General features: G+C 42.5%; 1 long non-coding RNA gene across 4 annotated transcripts; it reads left to right on the forward strand.

The window, feature by feature from the left end:
- Positions 1-1,484: 1,484 nt before the first annotated feature.
- Positions 1,485-27,009, forward strand: LOC106984348 (uncharacterized). 4 transcript variants are annotated; one of them, XR_008299420.1, is made up of 7 exons: positions 1,485-1,765; positions 4,070-4,269; positions 5,570-5,799; positions 6,054-7,655; positions 10,212-10,328; positions 10,825-12,608; positions 25,280-27,009. It is a non-coding gene; the product is annotated as an uncharacterized LOC106984348 (long non-coding RNA). The 4 variants fall into 4 exon arrangements; XR_008299419.1 differs by having other exon boundaries at positions 1,491-1,765; positions 5,570-7,655; positions 10,825-11,321; positions 12,381-12,608; XR_008299418.1 differs by having other exon boundaries at positions 1,486-1,765; positions 5,570-7,655.
- Positions 27,010-27,281: the final 272 nt, after the last annotated feature.

The raw sequence follows: 27,281 nt of genomic DNA on the forward strand, positions 1-27,281 counted from the left end.
CTTGTGAACCCCTTCTATCTTCAGAGTCAGCTGGGCCGGTCCAGTCTTTCTCACATCTCATCACTGACACTGGCTGTCTTAGCTCCCTCTTTCGCTTATAAGCACTCTTGTGATTACATCCGACCTACCCAGATAATCCAGACCCATCTCCCCATCTGAAGCTTCCTGATTACACCTGCAAAGTCCCTTTGCTGTGTAAGGTAATACTGCGCAGGGTCTAGGGAGGAGGACGTGGACATTTTGGCGGGGGGAGCATTATTCAATGATATTGAAGCATAAACAATTTTATGTATTTTAAGTATGTTAAATACTTAACATATTTTATACGTCAGAAATTAACTCCTGAGGAAATTGAAAGACTGGCTAAGGTTAGTCTAGAGGGCCCCGTGCCACTCCATTGTTTGGTCACAACTCATCTGACTTCTTAAAAAAAAAAGAGTAATGTTGGGGCGCCTGGGTGGCTCAGTCCGTTGAGGATCCAATTTCCGCCCAGGTCACGATCTGTGGTTCACGAGTTCTGGCCCATGTCGGGCTCTGTGCTGACAGCTCAGAGACTGGAGCTGCCTCAGATTCTGTGTCTCCTTCTCTCTCTGCCCCTCCCCTGCTCATGCTCTGTCTCTCTCTCTCTCTCAAAAATAAATAAAAAACATTTCAAAATTTTTCTCTTAATGTTTATTTTTATTTTTGAGACAGAGGGAGACACAGCGTGAGTGGGGGAGGGGCAGAGAGAGAGAGGGAGACATGGAATGGGAAGCAGGCTCCAGGCTCCGAGCTGTCAGCACAGAGCCCGATGCGGGGCTTGAACTCGCGAACCACGAGATCACCACCTGAGCCGAAGTCGGATGCCTAGTTGACTGAGCCACCCAGGCACCCCTAAAAAAAATTTTTTTTAAAGAGTAATTTTTCTGGATCTGAGACATAGATGACTACATACATTTGTCGCCTTCACTTTGCCAATTCCCCCTTTTATTTAATTCTGTGGAGACCTGGCACATTGCCCTTGGAACCCAGCCACTCCTTAAAATACTGCCAATTGGAGATTGGATGAGAAAGATTATGAGATGTTTGCTCGAGATAGTGCAGCTCGGTTGAAGGCATATTACAACATCACCAGCAAATAATGAGATTTAAAAAAAAAGCATTTATGTGGGGGGTTTGTTTAAGACCAAGTTGACCCCTCCCCACGTTGCTTTAGCACGGTGATGGCTCTCCCTGTGCGTCAGGGTTGCCGCGGGTCTATTTCCAGCGCTCTGCCGCTCTGCCGGTAGGAGCTGACTCCAGGCAGCCAGCAGCTGCCCCCGTGCGTCAGGAATGTCCCGTAGCTCACCATGGAGAATCAGGACTTAATTCGTTTACTCTGGCTCCTCCGGGCCTCTCCCTGCCAACACAGCTGCAGTACAGCTCCTCCATCTAGAAACCTGGCAGCCGTCCCAGCTGGATGCCACCTGCCAACACTTTTCTGAAGCCCAGCCAGAGGAGGAAAGAACAGGAGGACGGGGGGCTGAGGAGGGAGGGAAGAGAAAATGCAAATCGAATTTCATTGGCCTGTAGCCCCCTTAGATCTCCATGCTCCCAGAGGTGGTGACACACTTGTATTCAGCGGCCATCACCGGTCTTGCTTGTAAAAGTCCGATTTCGATGTGGGCACGCTTTCCTGTGTGCCGCGAGTCTCTGGAATTACCCTAAACTTCCTCTTTGCTTTGCAGTGATGGAGAAGTAGGAACATCCCACTGACAGGAATGGTAGCCTCCCATGCAGAAGCGGGGTGAGTTGGCGTTCTTACGTCTCTTCACTAATATGCTAATCATTCAGTCATGTACCTTCTTTTCATCTCCATAATGAGCCACAGGGCTGCCCAACTTTTCTGGGATGAGGACCTCTTGTTAATGTCAAATTTTACAGCCTCCCACACTATAGTAGATGTACTTTTAATATCCGTTGATTTAAAAATATGTGAGTTTGGTACGCTTTTGGAAAAGTCTGTGTTTTGTTAATCACAACAGTATCTGATAACATTTAAACACCGGGGAGGACAGACTGCTGCAGGACCTGGCCCAAAGTATGTAAATATTGGTGATGAATAAAGACAGTGCTTGTTGCAAAAATGGATTCATGGGCCTCTTTACAATAACTCAACACCCTAGAGGGGAGTGACTACCAGAAGGGGGATCCATTGGAGGGCAGCAGGGATCTAACTTGCCCAGTTTTGTGTGAGCAAGGGCTGGGGCTGAGAGCAGTCAGTCAGCTCTTTCCAAGAATGTATATGCCCTCGGGAGAAAGACTGCCTATTCCGAACAGGCCCACCCACAGGAAACCACATTGTTGAGATCTCTCCTTTCAAGGTTCGGAATCCTTCAAAACAAACAATGCTTACCCTGTGGGCTGGGACTTCAGTTATACCCTTTTGATTTATATTGCAGACCTTATAGGGAAAAGTGACCCCACAGCAGCTGGAGCTAAGAGGGGAAACTATCCAAGTAGATGAGACCCCAGCCAGGACAGCCAGCTCCAGTCCACCAAAGGGACCTCCCCAAGGGAGAGTGACTTCAAGTTCTCTGCTATCCCACAAATAAACTGGGGACCAAAGAGGTGTGTGAAGAAACATCTAGCTAGAAAAGAGACTGATAAAGTATTTAGAAACCGGTAGGGTGTGGTGATACATTCCTGTGTATCTGCCTGGACAACTAGCCAGAACTCTCAAGATTTTCTAACACCCTCCCCTTTTTCCCCCACTGAGGAGTAAGCATTAACCCTTTGGTTGCTGGATCAGTGAGGAGGAGGGGTTCCAAGGTGGTTAGGTGGTCACATAGGGACTCGGTGCAGTGGTAACTTAGCAATCAGTAGGAAAGCATTTCGGTATTTTACAACTGGAAAAGCTACATCTTTGCGTACTGGCTGCTGAAGTTTATAATCAAGAACTCTAAAGTGGCTCATAAAGGGCTTGAGAGCCATGGGGAGAAACTATTGATAACATCCCATCGCTTTCTTTATTTTCTCTCACTGTTACTACAGCAAGTTAAAACCCAGACTCTCTTCTCCTGAAAGAATGAAACTTCTAGGTACTTCTTTGAACCTTTTCCCGAGGTTCAAAGAGAAATTAACTCTGAGTCCAATGCCTACTATGTGCCAGCACCTGGGCTCAGAGTTTTTTATTCATGGCTTCATTCCCCCTCATGACCACCGTCTGGGCGGGTAGTTATTACTCCCATCTTATAGGTGAGGAGCCTGATGCCCAAGGTCACACATCTAGTAAAGGGTGTATCCAAATTCCACTCACATCTACTTGACTCCTGAGCTGGCTCCATTCCTTCCCACCATATCACACCATAGTTTTGAATGTTTTCTTGTAAACTATTGGGGCTACAGTTCTCCAGGTGGGCATTTGGGCTGTATATTGATCAAACAAGCCCACTGTTTTCCTTTAACCCCCCCTTCCCAAACCAACCCTTCTCATATAATAATATTCACTTTATTTTCATTTATTAACTAGTATGTCATTAATCAACCTAATTGCATTGAAGTTCGTACTTTTAATGGAGCAATGAATGGAGCCACATTTAATTTATTTGAAATACGAGCTTACTGCATATAATAAGGCCTTTCAGCCTTAACTTTTTCATTTAGATCTTATTATCCAAGGCAAGCAATAGTTCAATTAAAGACACAAACATATGTACATACACATAGACATTCCCCAAAAGATAACAGTTTCGGTAATTCTGCAAGATCTCCTTGGGTTTTCTTCTAAAGCATTTTCCATGGAAATCAATTTCATGGACTTGTTAATGTGAGCAAGTGCCTCATGATAAAGATTACATCCTTTCATGAAACCTTGCCAGCCCCCATTACTCCTCAGCCTTTTTATCTTCTGTTTATTGATAATGTAGTGTTATAAATGCCCATCAAATACAAATCAATAATGATAAATGTCTGTTCCCAATTAATTTTATCTAACATCTGATACACACCAGATTGCTGAGTGCAATTGCAAAGCCTTTCTGGTGGGGAGGGAGGGTCTGTGGAACAAAATGCCTTTGTTTCTGATTCTAGCCTTCCTGTCCCTTTCCAGAGTGTGCTCAGCCTCATGCGATGTGTCCATATTTCATCCTCCATAGTGAAAAAGGCAAACAGCCATCATCTTTCTGGGGCTGTGTGTGTAGGAACTACACGGATGAAAACGAGCTGTGTAGGGATTCAATGCACTCTACCTGCAAAATGACAACAGTTGTGGCTTTTCTATCCTTTTGGGTCCAAACAAGGAGCAGAATGGTCTGTAGCTAACATTTTAGGATTTGATGCAACAGCTGGTAGACTGTATTTCTTTTACTCTGGGAAAAGATTTAAAGCTGGATGGGAAGTATCTTATCTGGACTTCTTATAAACATATAACTCTTCAGTTCCCCCCCCCAACCCCCCCGCCACCTCAAGTTCATCAATCATATTGAATTTTAAAAGATATCCCTATTGTCCTACTTTAATGTAATGTAATTTTATTTCTTAAACGTATTATATAGTATTTAATTTAATAGTATAGTATTTAATACATTTAAAAAAAAAAGAACAAGAAAAAATATAAAAGTTACCCCTGTATCCACCACTCAGCTCACGAAATAAAACACTGGGAACAAAGTTAAATTCCCAGTAGGTTCCATGCCTTCTTGATAGAGCCTGTTTTTCCTAAGAGGTTATTTCCTGAAAGACTGGGGACCTGGATGCTTGGCTCTGCACCTCTTTGCAAAGCCATGGAAATGACCCTTGTGTCTCCAGCCTCTGTGCTGTCAGAGTCAGGGGTGATCACGTGGTTTTCGAGGTTTTATGTTCGCCATGTAGTGTCTGCACCTTGGCTATGACTTCTGGGCATTTTTCCTCCAGACTCATTGTCAAATGGAAGTGCACATATCTTCCCATGACTGCCTCTTCCAGAGTGTTCAGTGTGAGAGCCCCAAACTCTTAACCATAGTTCTGAATTGCGGCTGGCCAAAGAAGCCAAGGGTTGCTGGGCAAGCTCTCTGGACTTGAGACAGACTTGAATTATTGAGGAGAAAGGGGTGCCACTGGCTCCTGAAGCCTCAGCCCTACAGTGACAACTGTGTGCTGCAGACTGACCCCCGTTTGAGCCGGTCCTGGGGCTGGGTGAATGTCCAGGTGTCTCTCCCCTTGGCTTCTTCTGAGCATAATTGTCCCGGCTGGAGAGCTGTGGACCAGTGTTTCTTCAGGCCCCCATCTGAGTTCTCCCGTCATGGGTCATTTCTGGTGAAGACAGTACTCAGAATATTAACTTTTACATTATTCTGGGGACATGCATCTTAGGTAAAAATAATACATTCAGGCCCAGTGACTTTAAAGATAAGGGGAAAAATACGGAAAACTTGAGGAGTCATTTGCCCTGTTGCTCCTACATATTGCAGCCCAATAAACACATTCCTATACTTATTTATGGTGTAGACCACTCATTTTTCCTTACACGGGAATCTTATTAAAACAATAAATCAATGTTAACCTGGGTTTTAAATTGGCCCAATATGTTTAGAGAACTTGCTGGTTTAATTTTCCTATTTTTCATTTTCAGTTAACTAATTTCATTTTCCCAGTTGGGATACCACAACCTTAGCATGTGGATTTATCTTGAAACCAGGAAGCCCTGACATACATTGCTGCCCAAACAAGAGGAATCCCAGCGTTCTATCCTATAATGAACAACAAAAAAGCATATATCCAGAAGATATCTATCCTGATGATTGCAAAGTGCTTAAGCCTAGGCTCTGAGAAAAAGCACCAACTGCCTTCACGTTCTTCTGGGTATTCTGTTCTACGTTTTCTTCACATCTCCTTTGACTGAAAATTTCCAGGGCATCTGTGTTTATGGACTGAATGTTTATGTCCCCCCCACCAGCCCAAATTTGTATGTCGAAGCCCTAGCCCCAACATAACTGTATTTGGAAATAGGGTAGGACCCTGATCCAGTAGGATTCGTGTCCTTATAAGAAGAGGCACCATCAGAGCACTCTCTTGTCCCTCTCTCCCTGTCTCCCTCTCCCTCTCCCTCTCCCTAGCACAGGCAAGAAAAGATCACGTGAACACAAAGCAAGATGGCAGCCACCTACAAGCCAAGAGAAGAGGCCGCAGAATGAAACCTATTTTGCCAACACCTTGATCTGGGACTTCCAGCCTCTAGAACTGTGAGAAAATAAGTTTCTGTTGTTTAAGCCATCCAGTTTATGACAATTTCTTATGGTAGCCCAAATAGATTAAGACACTCCCCCCCTCCCCCAACAATGTTTTCCCAGGAACATGGCAACAATTGCTGGTGCCCCTCCCCCCCTTAAGGACTGCTTGGTGTCCCCACACATGGGAACGACTGGAGAGATCTTGGCTCTCTAAGGGGCCCACACCACCACAGCTTGAGGAGGATGCAACACAGCCCAAGGCCCCAGAGGATGACTGAGGACCAGATACTAAGGGAAGCTTTTTTTCAGCCATCAACCCCTAGAGGAATATGTGTGTGTGAGTGTGTATGTGTATGTGTGTGTGCGTGTATGTCTGTTGAGGGGTAACTTTTTCAAAGGGTCCATACTAGAAATGTCCTCGAGTTCAGGGCTCGGTGGGACTTGTTCTCCACCCTGAAGTACGCAACCAAAGTGTGAATGTTGGCCTTAGAAGATACCAGCTCAGTGAGGGCTGTATCTGGGGAAGCTGTTCGATTTCATGGAAAGAGCATTGGCTCTAGAGTCAGAGAAAGCTGGGTTCCAATTCAAGCTTTTTAGGGCATGCATCAAAATAGTATAAGCAAAGGCTGTATTGGCTCATGTCACTGAAAAATCCAAGGAGTTGTTATGCTTTCAGGCACAGCAACATCAAGGCCCTCAAAAGATGTTATTGGAAATCTGTGTTCTATCTTTCCATGCTATTTCTCCAATGGCTTCACTCTGGGGTCTTCCTCAGTAGCTATAGACTCATGTGATCCTTAGTACTCAGGATGGGTGGAGGAAGGAGAGAGTCTCTTTCCAAGGGGTACAACAAAGACTTGGTGATATTGCTGATTGGCCAATTCTAAATCACATATTCACCTCTGGGTGGGATGGGGCGGGTGGGGACTCCCAATTAAACCTGGAAGAGATGATACTGTTACTTAAGGAGGAAGTGATGCAAGTCAGGCCAAATCAATAGATGTCTACATAGACATTAAAGGACTGTGTGATTCTAAGCAAGTTGTTTAACCTCTTTGATCCTCAAGTTCCCCTTTTATAGAATGGTTATACGAGTACCTGCCACCAAGGAAGCTACACAAAGCTCAAGGCACAGAATGGAGGTGTAATAACTGTTAACTTTCTTCTTGCTTCCTTTTCCTGCTCCTGGCCTTCTCCTGGAGGCCTGGGAATGTACCAGGTTTGCCTTGGTTGGTATTGAAGATGTCATGCTGTTTCAGGTTGGGGATCCTTGAGCAGTATGAAGACTTCAGAATACACTCAATGGAGTTCCTGTGCCAGGGGTCTGTTGCATTTGGCAAAGGTGGCCTCCAGGGCACAGTGGACTCTGAGTTGGGCTCTTCTCTGGTTGGGCTCAGCCCTGGGACATCCGGAAAGGCTGGCGGAGGCCTTGCAAAGGGCAAGTGACATCTGCAGTTGTCTGGAAAGGAGAGCTTACAACTGCAGCAGGTACCTCCTCATCAGTTTCTGGAACTCAAAATAAAATCCCTCGGTATATAGCGCTCCCCCAAGTAAACTAGGCTCTGTACAAGATACGCAGTGCCTTTCAGAGCTGTGGGGCCTCTCAGCCAAACTGCTGCCCTACTTGAATTGGGCTTTGTGACCTCTGAAGAATCCTAATGTAGATTTACCTCTGAAAATGCTTAAGAGAGCCTGCTTGAACACACTGGAATCATGTACCTGATCAGCAGGCAGCAGGGTTAAAACTGCCAGATCTGTTCTTCCCACTGCCACTTGCTCTCCCTCCCTAGCCATCCTCACAACACCTTGCTGTTCCTTTATCCATAGGTTATAAGAGTACGGGAATCTGCACTCTCAGTTCCTAGATGTAGAGTGGCCAGGTCAGAGCATGGGGTCATCTGCCGACAACACTCAGGCCCACGGGAAGCAGTCTGGCTTCTTAGTGCCCTGACGTTGCATTTTTAAAGGTCACCCACAGATTCTGAGGAAACCCAAAAGAGACTAAGAAAAGAAATATCACTTCCTGAATTTCTTTTAAGTCCCGGTACCTAGTGTCCCGAGATCCCCCTTTATTTATTCTGGGATCTTGACACAGGGTCTCATTTTCGTGGCTGCTATAGAAGATACCACAATAACTTTTGTGTGTATCTCCACAGATTTCAGCAACACCTTCCCAACCTCAATAAGAGGCTGTGGAGATAAATGAGATAACATATATGAAAATGTTAAGAGCACTTTGGTGGAGAAGTTCTATATAACCTGAAGGCAGCATTGTTATTAATGACAATGAACATGGTCGTTGTCTCTTGTGCCACCAGTAGCTCAGAGCAGAGGTTATTTAGGGGCAACGGAAAGTTATCCTGGTAATAACTTGGGAAAGGGGGCAAACTCAAGCTCCAGAATGGGAGAATGTGCTAGAAAACTTTTTCAATATGACATGTAAGTGGTGTTGAAACCGCTATCTCCTTCAGAGACAGTGATTTATGGGTAAAATTGCCAAAGTTGGTGTGGTTCACAAAGATCTCAGTGTAAATGGAGACATATAAAGTCATCATAGAGATTCATATCAATGGACCTAATGTGGCCACTTTGAAGGCTTCCGATTTATGTAATTTGGGTCTTTCATTTACAAATCCATTTCCTTGGGACAGTTTCATTTCGTGTAGCATATGTTTGCTAATCTTTAAAGAGCTTCTTTTGAGAGAATGAAGAAGAGCTCCTGTATATACTGTTGGTGGGAGTGTGAAATGGTACAACTTTTTTTAAAAAGTGATTTTGGAATAGCTAGCCAAATTAAAAATGCAAAAAGTCCTATGACACAGCCATTCCATTTTAGGAGTAGATTCTGCACATATATTGGCATAAAGGGCTGTGTGTAAATATCGCACCCAGACCATGAATTCAACCTCAGTCCTTTTCAGTAGAGCCACAGGTGAAATAGACTGTGGCTACCGTAGGACACTGTGCAGTTGTTAAGAAGAATGAGGTAAATCCACACGTGAAGATTTGGGACAATCCATACAGCGTGTTAGCTGAAAAAAAAAAAAAGTACACAATAAAAAAAGTTACACAGTAGTGTGCACAGTGTGCTTCCGTTTATGTAAAAAATTGGTAGGGGTGGGGCACCTGGGTGGCTCAGTCGGTTAAGCGTCCGACTTCAGCTCAGGTCACGATCTCGCGGTCCGTGAGTTCGAGCCCCGCGTCGGGCTCTGGGCTGATGGCTCAGAGCCTGGAGCCTGCTTCCCATTCTGTGTCTCCCTCTCTCTCTGCCCCTCCCCCGTTCATGCTCTGTCTCTCTCTGTCTCAAAAATAAATAAACGTTAAAAAAAAATTAAAAAAAAAAATTGGTAGGGGTGCCTGGGTGGCTCGGTCGGTTAAGCGTCCGACTTCGGCTCAGGTCATGATCTCACGGTCCGTGAGTTCGAGCCCCGCGTTGGGCTCTGTGCAGACAGCTCAGAGCCTGGAGCCTGTTTCGGATTCTGTGTCTCCCTCTCTCTGACCCTCCCCTGTTCATGCTCTGTCTCTGTCTCAAAAATAAATAAATGTTAAAAAAAAATTGGTATTAATAAGTGTATCAGGACTGCGGGTCTGGACTGCAAGAGAAGCTAACTTTTCATTACTACTAAGCTACTAAGCTACTACTAAAAGCTAACTTTTCATCACTAACATTTCATCTCACACTGCTTGAATTTTATTTTATCCTGCTCATGCATTTATTTTGCAACTAGAGAAAAACACTAGGAAACAAACCAAGGAGGCCCCTTTCAAGGGGAACCCCATTTCCAACACAAAAGCTGCTGCCACCCCATTAGCGGCTCTGGTTCTGTAATGGAGAGACCGTTTGCCCTCTGGCCAATCACGTTTTAAAGACCACCTTTGTTCACTGATGGAAAGAGACAGACATGCAATTTAGAGCTCTCTCTTAAATCAGAAGGAAGGAATCAAGGAGACATGTTCCCTTGAAGCTCTTGTGATGTACCGTTAGCCTCTTTGCCCGCCCAGCCTGGCTCTCTGTGAGTAGTTCTCATTTTTTTTTTTTTTTAGCTGTGGGCTCATGGGGATTAGCCAGGGCTAAGAAGGAGGCAGGACTCCGAGTGCACCACGGATTTTGGAACGTCCTAAGCCTGGGAAAATGAAGTGGACCCTGGCTACTCCCAATAGGTAATTGCCCCCTTAGTCACCTGCACTTTCTTTTGATGATTTATTAATTTTGATGCTGAACCTTAGAGAAAGCATAAGAAAGTATGGAGCTGAATTTTTTTCACTACTGCTTTATTTACTTGTTTACTTTTTAGCGGCTTGTCATTAGTGATTCCATACTTAATGTCTTTATATTTTCTATTACGATAAATTCAAATGTGGGAAATTTTAAAAAGACCTCTCTTTTGTGTTGTTTATCACATTGGTAAGCCCTTAAAAGTTTGGGAGTACAAGTATTGGCGGAAGTGTCAGAGGAAAAGGCAGGCTGATTTATTTAATGGTGGTATAAACTGGCTCAATCCTTTCAGAAGACAGTTTGGCAGGGTGTGTTCAAATTAAGATATGCATAGTTTCTGACCCTGCAATTTCCCTTCTAGAAGTTTCTCTTGCAGAAACACTTGCAGGTGTGCACACAGATTATTACAGGAGAATTGTATTCATTACTGTTTCTATTCAGGAGCACTGGAAACAACCCAAATGCATATCAATAGCAGATTAAACAATCATGCTAATTCCATACAAGGGGACTCTATGGTGTTAAGAAAAGAGAGAAGCCGTTCTCCATGTATTGATGTCGAAAGATGTCCACTACTGAGAGCCAAGTTTAAAAAGAAAAAGGCAAAGTAAAAACAGCATTACGTATGTTCTCATTTCAATTTATATGTACTATAAAGATCCATAATAGCATGCACTGAAAAAAAGTATCTGGATGAATATAAACCAAGCAGTGTTTATCTCTGAGGTTATAGGGACTTTCACTGTTTTATGGCATGCACTTTGTAATTTTTATTACAGCCATGTGTTACTTTCATTATCAGAAATAACAACAATGATTCTTAAAATAAGAAAAAAAATATTGATCAGAAGAAAGTACTGCACACTCATTCTTAGAAACAACTGACACCAGAGATCTTGTGATGTTATTCTTGAAAATCAAGGGATTCTACTGAACAGGTTTGCACACCAGTGACTGGATTCGGGAAAGTTGTTTTTGGTTTTTTTTGGTTGTTTTTTTTGTTTGTTTTTTGGTTTTTGGTTTTTTTGCTTATGTAGCGCAATGCTGCTGCACATGATTAAAACATATTTTTTTTCCATGGGTTGGAGAAGTAGTAGCTAATAGCTTATTTCCTAAGATTTCCACTAGAAAAGCCCACAAGTTGTTTTAAGATGCTTACATGAACACAAATTAGAAAGTGACAAGCTTTCTTTATTATACATTAGTGAGAAGGAGGAAGAGGGGCGTGAGGGAGAAGGAGGAAAGGGGGGGCGCAGAAAAGCAATTGGATGCTCTATTCAGGAAATGGTATACCTTTTTACCTCCATCAGTGGAGATGTATTCTGCAAGCTTCTAGCTAGAAGAAGGTGCTTGTAGATCTTTTCAGACCCTCTCTTTTCTATTTAACTCTTCAGGCACCAAGTTTTCATGAATTTGTACACTTTCTAAAACTTTGGGATGACAGTGGAAACTATTCTTTTCTTATAGAATGGTTTATGGTGCCCTCTTTTGGATTTCCATTTAAATTCCCAGGCTGGAGCATGACCCCTGCCGCTCTGAGATGAACCTAAGAAATGTGACCAGAACTGGGTTTCCACACAGCTGGTTGCCTGTTTTGTTTGGTTTGGTATATGAGGAGTAGGGATTCCAATTCCCACTCATGTCTGGCTAGTCCTGGGTCCTGGAAGGGACCAAGCTGGTGATCCCTTCCAGCTTTCCCATGTATAGTGAGGAATTGTAGGCTGGGGATGAAAACGTTGTCTCTGCGGCTGAGAACAGCCAGCAAAACTCCACTCTCCTGTTATTCCAGTTAGCTACCTGACTTCCGCTCTTCCCATGGCTTTATAATGAAAATTGTTCAAATGAAGATTTATGACTTTATTTTGGGGGATGTCTCAGGCGTTTGGTTTGAGGGATGAAATGCATACTTAGCTTTCCACTCATGCATAGCCTAGCTAGTCTTTTCATTACTGCATTTGGCTCAGTCTTTGCCCATCAAGCTCTGGCCTCCTTCCTAGGATAAGTCATGGCTTTGACTCCAGAGGCAGCCTGAGCCTCCTGCCCCTCTGATGCTGCTTCCCTGGGCTGCCAGCGTTGGCCTGGATCACAAGGCCATTGTGTCAATGTCCTTCAGTCTTCAACCTAGGAGATGAAATTTGAACTGCTCTTGGGGGCAGGATGTCAGCTTCCTGGAAAAACAACAGACTCTGTCGCCTGGAACTGAGTGGCAACATCCAAGCTGTGAGGTGAGAGCTGAAGCAGCCTGGGTGGTAGAGGTCAGGAGCTTAAGGCCTTGGGGTCTACACCCGCACAGGCGGCAAGCTGGAAGGCTCCATACTCTGGGTCCCTTTCTGGCCATTCATTTATGAATGTCATCAATTCAAAGAGTAGGGAAGACAGTCACAAAGCAATGACACTGGAAATGCCCTGAAATTGTCAGCCCATTATGAAAAATGTATATACTAGAGATTTTCTCAAATTGGACAATATCCTAAGATTCACATGGTATTTCCAACAATGAGTCATAAAACTAAAATAAAGTACTAAACCATTAATATTAAAAACACATTTTTAATCAATCATGGTAGAGGAAAGAATGAATTCACTTTCTGGACTCTTTAGCAAATGATATTGCAACATTGTTGGTATACGAAAAGGCAATCAAAGAGCATGCAGCTGAAATGGGGGTAGGGAAAGGACTAGAGAGGAATATCAGACTGTTAATGAATATGTGATGTTGTTTTTCTGCATGTTGTAATGTTTGTGGTATTTGTCACCCCTTTAGATTTTTAATTCATTTTGATTTCTTTTCTTTAAATAAATATGCAGTTTGGTGCCCAAATTCATACTCTTTTACTTAAAGAGGGACCCTCCTCCAAACTGTGTAAACATCATTCCCCCACCAAGCCTGGGTTAACTTTTGTACGTCCTTCTTGCTCTGGTTCCCAGCTGTATGTGTGTGTCTGGTATTGGCCAGGCAACATCGACATTATCATTATCTCCTTTGCTTCTAATCTTTCAAAGAGCTGCCACATCTGTGATCCTGGATCTAGTGTAGAGACAATGGATGACTTCTAGCTTCTCCTAGTTACTTATACTACCTGTGCTTTAGTTTTCTCATCTTTAAAATGGGGATAGTCCCAGTACATACTTTGTAGGATCGCTGTGAGGGTTCAGTGAATTCTTATAGGTAAGGTGCTGGCCAAAGCAAGCCCTGTATAAGAGGTTGCTTTTACTTTATTTTTCTTTGTCTTTCCATATACATTTCACAACATGCAATAGAACAAGACCTCAGACTTTTTTTTTTGAAGTTTATTTATTTATTTTGAGAGAGAGAGTGAGTGGGAGAGGGGTAGAGAGAATCCCAAGCAGGCTCCGCACTGTCAGCACAGGGCTCATGGGGCTTGAATTTAACAACTGTGAGATCATGACCTGAGCGGAAATTGGACGCTTAACCCATTGAGCCACCCAGGCACCGCATTCCCTCAGACTTTTTTTACCCTCTTCTCCCTCTGCCCCTCAGTATAATTATATTGGGAATTTGGGGGATGAAAGGGAGGTTAGAAGTGTTAGGACTCATATGAAAGGTGACAAAATCTTCATCATGTAGAAAGTCAACAGATAAAATAAAAATTCATAAACCCAGAAATTATAACGGAGGCACATTATCTAGAAATACAGAGATAAATACCAGAAGAAATAGCTGAAAGATTTGAAACGTGTGGGCTCTGAGGAGACAAGGAAGGATGGAGCTGGAAATTGCTGTGTTTATCATGAGCGTTGACTTTCTTAACTGTGTGCATGTGCAACTTCAAGTTTTTCTAATTTTAAATATTTTTTAAATGTTACAAACACAAATATTTGGCCAAAAATACCCCTCCAAAGCATTCTCTTGGTTGGAAGAAATGGTTGAGTTTTTTTTTTTTTTCCCCAATGTGATAACGATGCTCTTGGTTACTCTTTGTAGTCATTTTAATAAGAAAAATTAATAAGCAGCAAATTGCAACAAAAAGGAAGAGGGTTTGTTTAGGTAAATTGTAAGTAAGCTTTCCCTTGTGGAAGCCTTTGCTTAATTGGGCTGCAGCTGGTGCTAATTTATTCTCTTCACTGTATCTCATTTTGGTCTTGAATGTGTATTTGCGTGTGTTTGTGTTTTAAGCTTTACATAATTTGAGGCTTTCATTTGATGGCATGAGTTTGGCTCCAATGGGAACTGCTCACGAGCAGCTTATCCTAAAGAAGAATTTACTTTTGGGGACAGTTGCTTTGCTGTACATCTGGGAGCTACTGATTGTAATTGGACTACAGCTGGGAAGAATTAGGTTGGTGGTTCCTCCATGATCACAGTCGATCTTATTTTCCCATTATGTTGTTCTCTCGCTCCATTCCTTCCTGCATCTCGATCCGGTATTGAAGACCCTGCATGATGAGCAAGGAGCTGGGATGAAAGAAGCTCTGATTGTCTGGTTAATAAGCACCCTGTTTCACTGGGCATGGAAATCAATGCTTGAGCCTCTGTCTAGAAAAGGCAGCATTCTGGGCACAGACTAGAGAGACAATTGGCATTTTTAGCTTGAAAAATGGAGAATACCATCTGGGCGTATTTTTCGTGTGCCTACGAGTATTTCTGCTGGGTGTGCTGGACAGCGACTGCATGCCATTGTCCTCTAACAAGTGGCATCCATCGTGGTCCCATCTCTCCGCAGCTCACAAGAAAAGCAATGCACAGAACATACTGTTGTTGATTTTTTTTTTCTAGTCTAGGTACAACGAGCAGGTTTCATTTCAGTACTGAATTTCAAGTCAAACTTGCAGCCACAATTAGTCACTTAGGGAAGATTTTTCCTGTTCTCTCTTCCCTGTTCATATTTTACAGAGCCAATACCTAGCTTTAAAAAAAAAAAAGTAATTACAGGGGCACCTGGGTGGCTCAGTGGGTTAAGCATCCCACCTTGGCTTGGCTCAGGTCATAATCTCACAGTTCGTGGGTTCGAACCCCTGCGTTGGGCTCTGTGCTGTCAGCTGGGAGCCTGGAACCTGCTTCGGATTCTGTGTCTCTCTCTCTGCCCCTCCCCACTCGTGCTCTGTCTCTCTCTCTCTCTCAAATAAATAAATGTTAAAAAAAATTTTTTAAAGTAATCAGAGACCCACTGCCAGCTGTTTTATAAGGCAAAAATGGGGATTTTGAGTTTGAGACATATTAAATCATATTACAAGACACTACTAAATTATTCTCTCTATAAGAGACAAACGAAGTATTCAAAGTAACTTGTTAAAAGCAAAGCAGTGTTGGGATGCCTGAGTAGCTTGGTCTGTTTAAGCCTGTGAGTTTGGCTCAGGTCATGATCTCGCGGTTTGTGGGTTTGAGCCCCGCGTTGGGCTCTGTGCTGATAGCTCAGAGCCTGGAGCCTGCTTCAGATTCTGTGTCTCCCTCTCTCTGCCCCTCCTCCACTCTGTCTCTCTTCCTCAAAAATAAACATTAAAAAAAAAAAGCAGTGTTGAAACTTGAAAACGTTAGGCTCAATGAAATATGCCAGATACAAAAGAACAATTCTTGTATTCTTCCACTTACATGAGGGACCTGGAATAGTAAATTCATGACAGAAAACAGGGTGGTTGTTGCTAGGGACTTTTGGAGGGAGGAATGAGGAGACACTGTTCGATGGGTACAGCATTTCTGTTTGGGATGATGAAAACATTCCAGAAATGGATAGTGATGATGGTTGTACATCATGGTGAATGTACTTAATGCCACTGAATTATATACCTAAAAGTGGTTAAGATGGTCGCTCTTATGTAGTGTATATTTTGCCACAATTTTTAAAAATGTAAAAAACAAAAGAAAAAGCAGTGTTTCCCGTATGATGCGAGCGCAATCCAAATTATATAAATAGACACGTGTGATTTTGAAACACTCAGAGATACTTCCCCGTCACCCTTTGGCTGTTTTTTTTTCATGCTGTTTCTCAACAAGAATCAGCAAGGGAAATAAAGGGAAGATAAATTTAACTTTATAAATACTGCTGATTATCGGCCTCATGCATGGTCCTCTTGCAACAGAGGCCTTATAACAGCCCAATTAATACTTATGTTTAGGGATTATCAGTAGATTTCAAATTGTTCTCACTCTACTGACCTTCAGTGATTGTAGATAATATGTTTTGGACGTGCAGGAGCTCAGTGTGGTCACTGCTGCTCTGCCCTGACTGCAACCGGCTTCCCAAACAGCTGCAGAAAGAATTTTCCCAATAGTTCAGCCAAAGGAGAGCGGTGGGAATTCTGTAGGATTAGGGCTGGAATTTGGAACTTTTGCACAGAGGCTGGGAGGAGGCAGATGGACATTTAAGCTATTTGTTACACGAATGTTTCCAAAGCCCAGCTAACTCTTGCCTATGTTACCTTATCTCAGAATAAGCTCCCTCCTGCAGTGCTAACAAGTCACCTTCCCCTATCACAGGGTGGTGTCCCCTGAGGTGGGCAGGAAGCACCTGTAGTCACTGCATTGAGCACCACAAACCCGGCAAACTACAGAAGTCCCTCCCTGTTTCAGGACTGAACATTTGCTCTGTGGTGACCCACTGACTATGTCAAGATAAGCAGTCAGAAGATCAATGTGTTTTATACTTTCTTCCCTTTAATATATTTAAATCATCCCTAGAAGAATCTGTCATTTCAACTCTTTGATTTTATTTTTTTATCTTATTTTTGAGAGAGAGAGAGAGAGAGAGAGAGAGAGAGAGCGCGCGCAAGCAGGGAAGGGGCAGAGAGAAAGGCAGACAGAGGATCCAAAGCAGGCTGCGTGCTGACAGCAGAGAGCCTGATGCAGGGCTCAAACTCTCTAACTGCGAGCCTGATGTGGGGCTCAAACTCACAACTGCGAGATCGTGATGTCAGCCAAAGTCCGATGCTTAACCGACTGAGCCACCCAGGCGCCCCTGTTTCAACTCTTCTTAAGATTTTGTACCTTTGGTTTAATATGTCAAAATTAATGGAGAGGAAATAAGTTACTATATCTTTGTATCTTGAATGAAAACATAATTATGATGCCTCTGGCCCAGTGTCTGGTCATGCTACATGTCTTATGGCAGAAACCATGGCCAGTGCTCTCCAGCTTTCTGCATGTGTATAAATATCTTGTTCCAGGGGATAAGGTAAATGTACCTAAGCCATTCATAGAGTATTCTAAATGAGAGGGCATCCTGGGGAGTCAGGGAGGGCTTAAATGTTAGAACTGTGTGAAGTATATACATTGTTCTCTAAAATAATTGGCTTTATCACGGAAACCATTGTTGAGCAAAGACTTTTTAAATGAGTGGTATACCTAGAGAAGGTGAGAAGAAAATACAGGTGATTTCTAATGTTAAGGACAAAACATATCCAAAACTTGAAAACAGGAAAAAGAATGACCCTTTCTGTGTCACACTGGAATGTGTCCAATGGGCCCAAATGACGATTACCTAATTCTCCAGAGATGGGCTCTGCCCTTTGTTTGACTTACTATTTACTATTAATTTATATGTGTTAACTCATAGTAAACTTAAAGCAATGCAAATGATTCTAGTCTGGTAGCAATGCAAATGGATTTCTGCCCACAACGAAATTATATCTGCTTGGTAAAAACAGATTACAACCAAAGGTCTAAGTTTTATTGCCCTGTATACATTAACCAAATTTGTGTGTAACTTACTCACTTATTCCAATGTGGTTTCTTTCAGTGACTACAAATACATTTAATTCTCCTATATTCCTTTGAACCAGTTTTGGTCCTTCGTTAATGAGAAAAGAAAATCTTTAGTGTGTGCTCATTTTATTTCATAAAATGGTCATGTTTTTGACCTTGTGAAAACTATACTTTGACATTGATCTGCTTCCCAAAGTGTAAGAAGGCAAGTAACTAACTAATGGTCAACTGGTAAGGCTGGTTAGAAGCCCCAGTTTTCAGTAAACATCAGAGACCAAAAAGTCAGTTTCCATGAAACATCAACGTTGCTTGTTTTTCAAGATGTCCAAAGTCCAGGTGGGTTTAAAATTGCCAACAATTTGCCCAAGTATTGAATTGAGACATTCTAAATTCACTTTCAGAGGGAAAGATGGTTGTGCGGGCAGGAGAGGGGAGATGCATGGGAAAACACAGTGCAAAGACCCTTCTGTCCAGAATTACTTTACTAAATTACCCAGAATGTGAGGGCCAGTTTGCTAAGACTTACTAACGCAAACCCAAAAAGGTGTGAGCTCTGCTGTATACTCTCAAAAACTGTAGCCTGGTCAATGTAGCTTTGAATATAATGGAAAGGAACTTTTTATATTTAAAGCAGGAAGAACAGTCAAAACTCCTTCTGTCTTAGAGGCTCATGATGAGATGCATCATTGAATGGTTTTCTGGTTGTGAAAGGCAAAGCTCCCGGGGCCTGAACCAGAGGAGAAGATTAAAATGAAGAGAGAGAAGTTGGTCTGTATAATAAAGTACAAGAGTTTCCTTGTAGCTTCTCTAGAGGGAGAAAGTGTGTGGCCCCTGAGGGACCTTGGGGAAGTTAGAGGAAGAGAGGTCAGATTCCATGAGAGAACAGGTCCTGATACCGCAAAGGCAGAACCTTCCAAAAAGAGAACATCTTGAAGAAAAATTGTGTCCCGTATTTGACTTACAATTTTTTCCAGCTATTCTAGACTGGCCCTCAGTCCCCTCAGGCTTTCAGTAGAAATCTGTTACCTTCAGCAATGGTCTTGTGTAAGGAGCGTTTGGGGGACTGAAGGAGGTGGGGCTGAGCTGATATGTGAGAAGTAATGAGAAGAAAAGACCACAGCCACGGAAGCAGAGATGGCCAGGAGGAGGAATTCAGCCTGAGAGGTAAGAGGAAAAAGTCACCCCTCTCCTCCTCTCTACCCAGCTCCCAAGAAACTTTAGAAATGGGGGAAGCATGCTGGATTCCCTACATTTATTTGAAAAAGAGGCTCAATACATTTTTCTGACACAAGAGGGAATGGGGCTTCTGGGTGGCTCAGTTGGTTTAGCGTCCAACTTTGGCTCAGGGCATTATCCCACAGTTTGTGAGTTTGAGTCCCCATGTCAGGCTCTGTGCTGACAGCTCAAAACCTGGAGACTGCTTCGGATTCTGTGTCTCCCTCTCTCTCTGTCCTTCCCCTGCTCACACTGTCTCTCTCTGTGTCTCAAAAAAAGTGAGTAAAAGTTAAAAAAAAAAATTTTTTTTAAAGAGGGAATGATCCCAGAATCCTAGAGAATTTGAGAAACCTGGTTATATAAATATACCTTAAAAGTCTGGAGTGAAATGTGCCATGAAAGTGGATCGAAGTCATCAAAACTTACCCCATTACTGTCTTGGTAATTTGCAAATCTAGCATATTCTTGCTAGTTGAGAGCAGGGGAGGAGCAGGTTTTGGGGAACTGGCTCTTTAAGAAATAGATGGCCCATGGGGGAGGGGAAGAAAAAAAAAAAAGAGGTTAGAGTGGAAGAGAGCCAAAGCATAAGAGACTCTTAAAAACTGAGAACAAACTGAGGGTTGATGGGAGGTGGGAGGGAGGGGAGGGTGGGTGATGGGTATTGAGGAGGGCACCTTTTTGGATGAGCACTGGGTGTTGTATGGAAACCAATTTGACAATAAACTTCATATATTGGAAAAAAAAAAAAAAGAAATAGATGGGTGCCTGAGTGGCTCAGTCAGTTAAGTATCTGACTGTTGATATCAGATCAGGTCATGATCTCACAGGTTCGTGGGTTTGAGCCCCATGTCTGGCTCTGTGCTGACAGTATGGAGCCTGCTTGGGATTTTCTTTCTCTCTCTCTGCCCCTCCCCTCCTCTCTCTCAAAAATAAATAAAATAAACATTTTTTTTAAAGAAAAGAATACCAAATTACTAAGGCAAAACAAGGTACAGGGTCTGAGAAGAGGCTTCTCCATTGAAAAGGCCTGAAGCTGAAGCTTTATCTATGGTACAGCATCTTCGGGACTGGAGGTACTTTTAAGGCAGGATTTAAGGAAATGAATGAGACGTCTACCCTCTCAAGTCAACATTATCTTTAGAAAAGGAAAGCTTGAATCCTATCAGCGCAGTTCAAACACAGGGGTTTATGACAGAAGGTGCCAGAGCTGGGTTCTTGTTCCAAGGCAGCGATTACTTTGGCCAATGTGGCATTGCTCTAGAGATAATTTGCTTGAAATAAGAAAAGGCTTTGCCACACCATCACTGGCACGGGACCACCCCTCCGAAGGAGGCTGATTAAAAAGCCAGGCACCAGATGGCCCTCCCGAAGAGAGGTCACCAAATAGCCACCACACATAGGCAGGGGTTGCCAGGTAATGGTTGGATGAGCCCTCTCCCTTCTCCTCAGCTTTCAAAGCAGATTTGAGGATTTAGTGGTAATCCTTTTGTTTTCACTGTTTGGCCTGAAATCCATTAGCGTGAACGGCCCTGAATCTGTCTTGTTAAAATTCTATATTTATCTTTTTCCTTGCATCAGTAATAGATTTTAGAGGTTTTCTTTCTTTTATTTTGTTTTTTTAAATTTTTAGTTAGAAAAGAATACGTTGCTGGCAGCAGGCTAGAAAGCAATCAATGGCATCCACACAGGTTTTTAGGAATAAACGCCTGGAAACGCTTCAGATTTAGAAATTATATGGTTCTATTTTTTTTTTAATTTTTGTAATGTTTATTTATTTTTGAGACAGAGAGAGACAGAGCATGAACGGGGGAGGGTCAGAGAGAGAGGGAGACACAGAATCTGAAACAGGCTCCAGGCTCTGAGCCATCAGCCCAGAGCCCGACGCGGGGCTCGAACTCACGGACCGCAAGATCACGACCTGAGCTGAAGTCGGACGCTTAACCGACTGAGCCACCCAGGCGCCCCGTATTTTATAAGACTAATAAAAAATCCTAATGCCATATAGAAACATATCTGATGATATATGTTTTCCAGAGCACACACACCTGATTTCATAAGATCTGCAAGCAAATCCCACAAGGTATGCAGACCATTATTTTCCCTTTCCCTCCTCTTTCTCCACCTACCACCCCACCCTCTGTCCTCTCCCCTGAAATTTAATGATACTCACCCCGAAATCAAACCTGGTGAGGGAGATCCCAGAACTGGCAAAGCAGTCAGTGGTCAACTCAGACTGGATCTCAAGTCTCCTGACCCTTAGTCCAGGGGTCTTTCCTTTTCTGTGTATCTGTAAGTTAACTTCTTTCACTAATTAACTGGTATTTCTGTCCATGCCGTTATTCCCTAGTCCTGTTTGCCCTGCTGTGTGGTTCTGGTGGCTCTACCGTGACTGTATCCTGGGTCTGGCTTTATCAGGAGTCAAGGCCTAGAAGGAGTAATGGATAAACAAGTGAACGAGTGAGCTTACTGAAGGGAAGGACATGTTGACCTGTCTTTCTCAGGACACAGGGAGGATCTTCCTGCTTCTGGAGAACTCTGTCCATTGTGCACACAACACTCTTTTCTGATTTTCCTCCTGACTCTTTTGGCCACTCCTTCTGTCTTGCGTGCAGGTCCATCCTTCTCTCCCTGACCACTGACTGTGGGAACCTCTCCAGGCTAGTCTTAGGCCCCATTTCTTTTCCTGCTCTCTCTCCCTAGGAGGGTTCAACCATGCCGTCTCCTTCAAATGTCATCTACAGGCCAATAACTCCCAAATCCATTTCTACCCCAGACCTCTCCGAGCTCCGACCCTTAAATCCAACCCTGCATTTAATATTTCTATTAGGATGTCTCAAATTCCCAACCCATCCTGGACAGAGCCCCTGATCTTCTCTTCTCCCCCAAACTGGGTTTCCTGCAAGACTTCCTGTCTACCCCACCTCCCTGCTGCACAAGTCAGGAATCCAGAAGTCATGCTTGGAACCTCGTCTCCTTCACCCTCTAGAACCTATGCACTACCAAGTCCTACTGGTTTTGCCTGCTGACTATCTGGTGGTCTTGACAGCTAACTTCCACTCCATCAGCACCTCCCCAGTCTAAGCTTCCCTCATCTCTCATGTGGACCTGTGATAAATAGTCAACAGTTCCCCCTGAAATCTATTCCTATACTTCTCTTACTCATTCTTTAAACCAGAGGCTCTTCAAACCGCTCATCTGATTCTACCATGCATCCCTGGACCACCCCTTACTCCATGCTGTGGCCACATTGGCTGTCTTTTAGTTCCTTTCATTAAGCCATGTTGTTCATGCCTCTCCTTGAGGCAAAAGCCTTCCCCCAAAAGCCTTCCTCCCTTCCCCCAAAAGCCACTACTGTCACAGGGCCTTTGCTTATGGTCTTCTCTGTACCTGAGGCCGCCTCACCCCCAATACACATGCATATGCACAGCCACCTGGCTACCGCCTACTTATCCTTCTGGCCTTGTGTCCAATATCATTTCCTCAAACCCAGGTTGTATTTCTTCACTAGACACTCACATAGAATTATGTTCTGGACACATGCATCTCAAATTTGTAATTACACTCCTTCATTCAGTCAGCAACTCCTTACTGATGACCTACGTTGTGCCAGGGACTGTTCTAGGCACTTGTGATGCACCAGAGAATTAGACAGACAAAAATCTCCCCTCCTGTGGGGCTCATATCCTATGGCAATCATATTCCTATGAATAATTATAAATTCATTTCTGTCGCATACTGAGTGTGTTCAATAAGAGCTAGAACTGCTTCTGTTTTTGCTGGCAGGTATCATCAGCCCTCAGTACAGAGCCAGCTCCCATCAGGTTCTCAAACATTTGGGAAATTAATGGATATTTACATTTGTAAATTAACAAATGAATGAATAAATGTGATTTTAATATTGTAACTTGGCTGATATTGACTTGTGATATTTTTAATATTTAATAAATATTGTGATACACGATCAGAAAACGAAGTCCATGTGTAACTGCCAAGATAATCTTTCTCCCACTTACCCATTAACCTTTTGAAGATCTGAACAAGCCATGCTCTCCTCCCCTAGTGGTTGAGAAGTGACTTGTGAAGAACTAGCTGAGCTTTGCTGCCATCTTTTGACCACAGAGATGAAAACCACATCCCATTCTACTTCAGGTTCTGAGACATCAATGAAAAGTCCCCCCCACTGAGTTCTATTTCTATCTAAAAATTCAAGAACATGTTAAGAGGAAATGCATGGCCACACTCAGTGCCTCTTATAGCTTCTATCACAGCTTTGTTCATTTATTTGTTTGCCTAGCTATCTCCTACCCTCCCACTTCCACATCTGCACATTCCTCACCATCCTAAACACCTAAAAAGGGGTGTGTGTGTGTGTGTGTGTGTGTGTGTGTGTGTATGTAATGTGAACATTTATGTAAACAGTACACAAACAACTATTTTATGTCAAAACTGGGGGGCACAGACACTCAATAAATACTGGCTCTTATTATTAACATAAGCATTATTATAAAGATCCTTCCCCTGAAGAGCAGATGAGCTAAAGAAGACTTCCCCATGCACGAGGACACCCACCCCAAACTCAGTCTAAGATTTTCCCTCTTTTCCTGTCTCCTATTCTCTTCCTCTCTCCTGGAAAGCCTATCAAAACTTTTGTTGCTATCTCAACCCTTTAAATTTACTATACATATTAACATTACATATTATATATTTAACAAGATGTATTTTATATTTTCTATATATTACTTAATATATTTTATAAATATTTAAACTTATATAATATATAGATATATATACTTTTTTTGGATATATATACTTTAAGTGCTTCATATTTTGTCTCTCCAGAAACCCCTGGTTGTATTGTATTTTACACTTAGGATTTCTGACAGTACTCCATAAACTGTTACGAACTATATTAAGGGATCTTTTCTGAAACGAGGAATGTCAAGGAATATTTTGTTTTGCTCTCATACATTTTGTGTGAAGACTGTAGTAAGAACATTATGACAGGTTCTCAGAAAGCTAGCCACCACATTTTTAAATACATATTTGAAAATTATATTCCTTTGGAAATTTTACAAATTTGAAAATATGTCCTCTTTGAAATAGCTGTAATGCCAAAGAGAGAGTTTGTATATTTGAAGCTGGAGAATAGAAAATAAGAACCAAGGAGCAATACAAAGGAGAGAAGGAAAAAAACTGGATTTTTCCCTGAGGAAAAGTCAAGAAGGATGTCATGCATAGATATTTGAGCAATAGGTAGACTACTTAGGGGCACCTGGGTGGCTCAGTCAATTAAGCATTCAAATTCTGTTCAAGTCATGATCCCACGGTTCATTGGTTCAAGCTCTGCATCGGTTCTGTGCTGACAGCTCACAGCCTGGAGCCTGCTAAGGATTCTGTCTCTCTCTCTCTCTCTGACCCTCCAGCCATTCATGCTCTGTCTCTGTCTCAAAAATAAATAAACATTAAAAATTTTTCAGAAAATAGGTAGACTACATAAAGGAACAGACAGATATTCCTTGGAGTCTTTGAAGAACACTATAGCAGAATGGGTTTCAGGGAAGTGAAGATTTTGAGCAATCCAAGAAAACAAAAACCATGAAGTGAAGAGGTTTGTTCATCAGCTTGGCATCAACCTTCTGAGCATGACAGGGAATTGATGCAGCTGAAGGAGAAGCCATTGCATTTCACACACATGCCTCGTACATACTTGAGTTTGTCGGCAAATGGCTACTGAATTAAAGAGACCTTGATTAGCCAAAGCTTCATCTTTCTGTTCTCTTCACTATGGTTCAGCTCATGGTGATTTAGTGACACTAAACACCCAACATTAAGAGTCTAGTTTTAAACAATTAGTTCGGAATAGGGATATCAAGAAAAATGATATTTTGAAGCGTAGTCTGTTATACAACTGAGAAAACTAAAGTCGGTGACTAGAAATTTGAATGATTTTGTTAGAAGCTATGTCACATGTGCTTTTTATTAATTTTACTAAAATCCTTGCTCATTTTCAATTCTGCACAGAAACACTCTGAAAATCGAATGCCGTCTGTGGTCCTTAACACGGGTGGCCTGGTTCACCAGAGGTGGACCGGCTTTGCTTTGGGGGAAAATTTTCCAGTCCCAACTGAACACATTCTCAAAATGCAGAGCATCATGGCCTCTTTGTTTTCCCTGCCTCGTGCAGGAAAGAAGATACCTGCAAGCAATTTCCTGTGCCGACAGATCAGGAACGAAGTGTCTGAGCTCAAGGGCAAATGGAAGAACTGCCTGCATCAGGCTGGTCATTGGGGAAGACCAATGGCTACAAAGCACCAGCTGAAGATATCACCTGGTTATTTAAAACCCTTTGTGTAGTACAATGAGCCAAATGGAAGTTCTATGCAGAGGACAAGGAACTACTCATTTCACTCAGGTTTAGCTTTTCAGAAGAGCCCTTTTCAGAAGAGGGCTCCTCTATTTTGAGAGCACTAAATCCTCTCGGTGACTTTGGTAAAAGAGACATGAAATAACAGAGGAAGCAAATGTGTTTCAGATGGAAATGAATGGCTCTTGGAATGGAATGCCTGGTAAACATCCAGTGTCCTTTTGTCTTGAATGAATGTCTGGCTCCCTTAGTTAATAGATTACACCTGTTGACCAACCAAACCTCCCCCTACATCCAAATGAAGGTGAAAACACTGATGTAGACGTCCCACCCCTAGAGAGAAAGATCCTGATATAATCTCTTGGATTTGCCCTGGGCTTGGGGAAAGTTTTTAAAGTTCCCAGGTGATTTTAATATGCAGCCAAGATTGAGAACCCCAGTGTAAACAGAAGGAGACTTGGATAGATTGGGGGATATCATTTATTCATGCAGCAAAAATTAAAACAAGCTAACTAGCGATATGAATTGTTTATAAATATTTTGTCATGTGTTGAAAACATTTTTAAATGTTTACATTGTTTACATTAGATTTTTAAATTATTTTTATCAGTTTTAGACTTTATATTTGATTTATTGAGCTCTTGTCAGTATTATAAACACATCATGAGGCAGATGTTCTCCTGTCCATTGTGTCAGTGATGAGCAACTATTAACAAACAAAAATAAGATGAGTCTACATATTGCTCCCAGACCCATGCGTGCCGTCCTTTCAGACTTTTCCCCAGGGGACAACCCTATAGTGGATCACCTCTGATTGAGGACAATCTGGGGTGGCCATTTGACACATTATGTTTTCTATTTTATAACTAGTTTCTATAGTCATTTTTAAAAAAGAATTAGATAAATATAACTGGGTGACTGGCTGAGAGTCTGTCTTTGCATGGTAGGAGGAAATTTAACTTATATTAGGAGAAATATGGTTCTGGAAAAACTATTAAGTAGTCTGTGCTAGTCAAAGGCTCCTTGAATTAAAGAATGTCTGAACTGTGTTGCCAATAAACCATCCTCTTGTAGACAATACTATGCACTGGTACTTGCAACTGTCTTTACAACTTTGGTTTAATGACTATTAAGGCATGACCACAAAACAAACAGGAAAAAGTAATGCTGAAAAAGTAATGCAGTAATACCATAGTTCCAACCTAATGCAAACACATAGATCCATAACCACCTCCCACATAACCAACTATGCCTGAAAACTCTTAAATCTGTACAAGATGTGTTTATTTAAGACCTTTACTGGCTACCCTTGCATCCAGCAATTAAATACTAGGAATCTATGATTGACCTATGTATCTTCTCTTTAATTTTAAACCTGAATTGTGTATGTGTTTGCATGCTTGCATATACACGTGTTGTTTGAGCAATGGAGAGAGAGGAGGGCAAACAGATGCACTGTGACTTTTTTTTTTTTTATATTTATTTCTGAGACAGAGAAAGACAGAGCATGAGTGGAGGAGGGGCAGAGAGAGAGGGGGGACACAGAATCCGAAGAAGGCTCCAGGCGCTGAGCTGTCAGCACAGAGCCCGACACGGGGCTTGAAATCACAGACTGCGAGATCATGACCTGAGCCGAAGCCGGACCCTCAACTGACCAAG

The sequence above is a fragment of the Acinonyx jubatus genome, chromosome B3, assembly GCF_027475565.1.
Source record: "Acinonyx jubatus isolate Ajub_Pintada_27869175 chromosome B3, VMU_Ajub_asm_v1.0, whole genome shotgun sequence".
Taxonomy (NCBI): Eukaryota; Metazoa; Chordata; class Mammalia; order Carnivora; family Felidae; genus Acinonyx; species Acinonyx jubatus.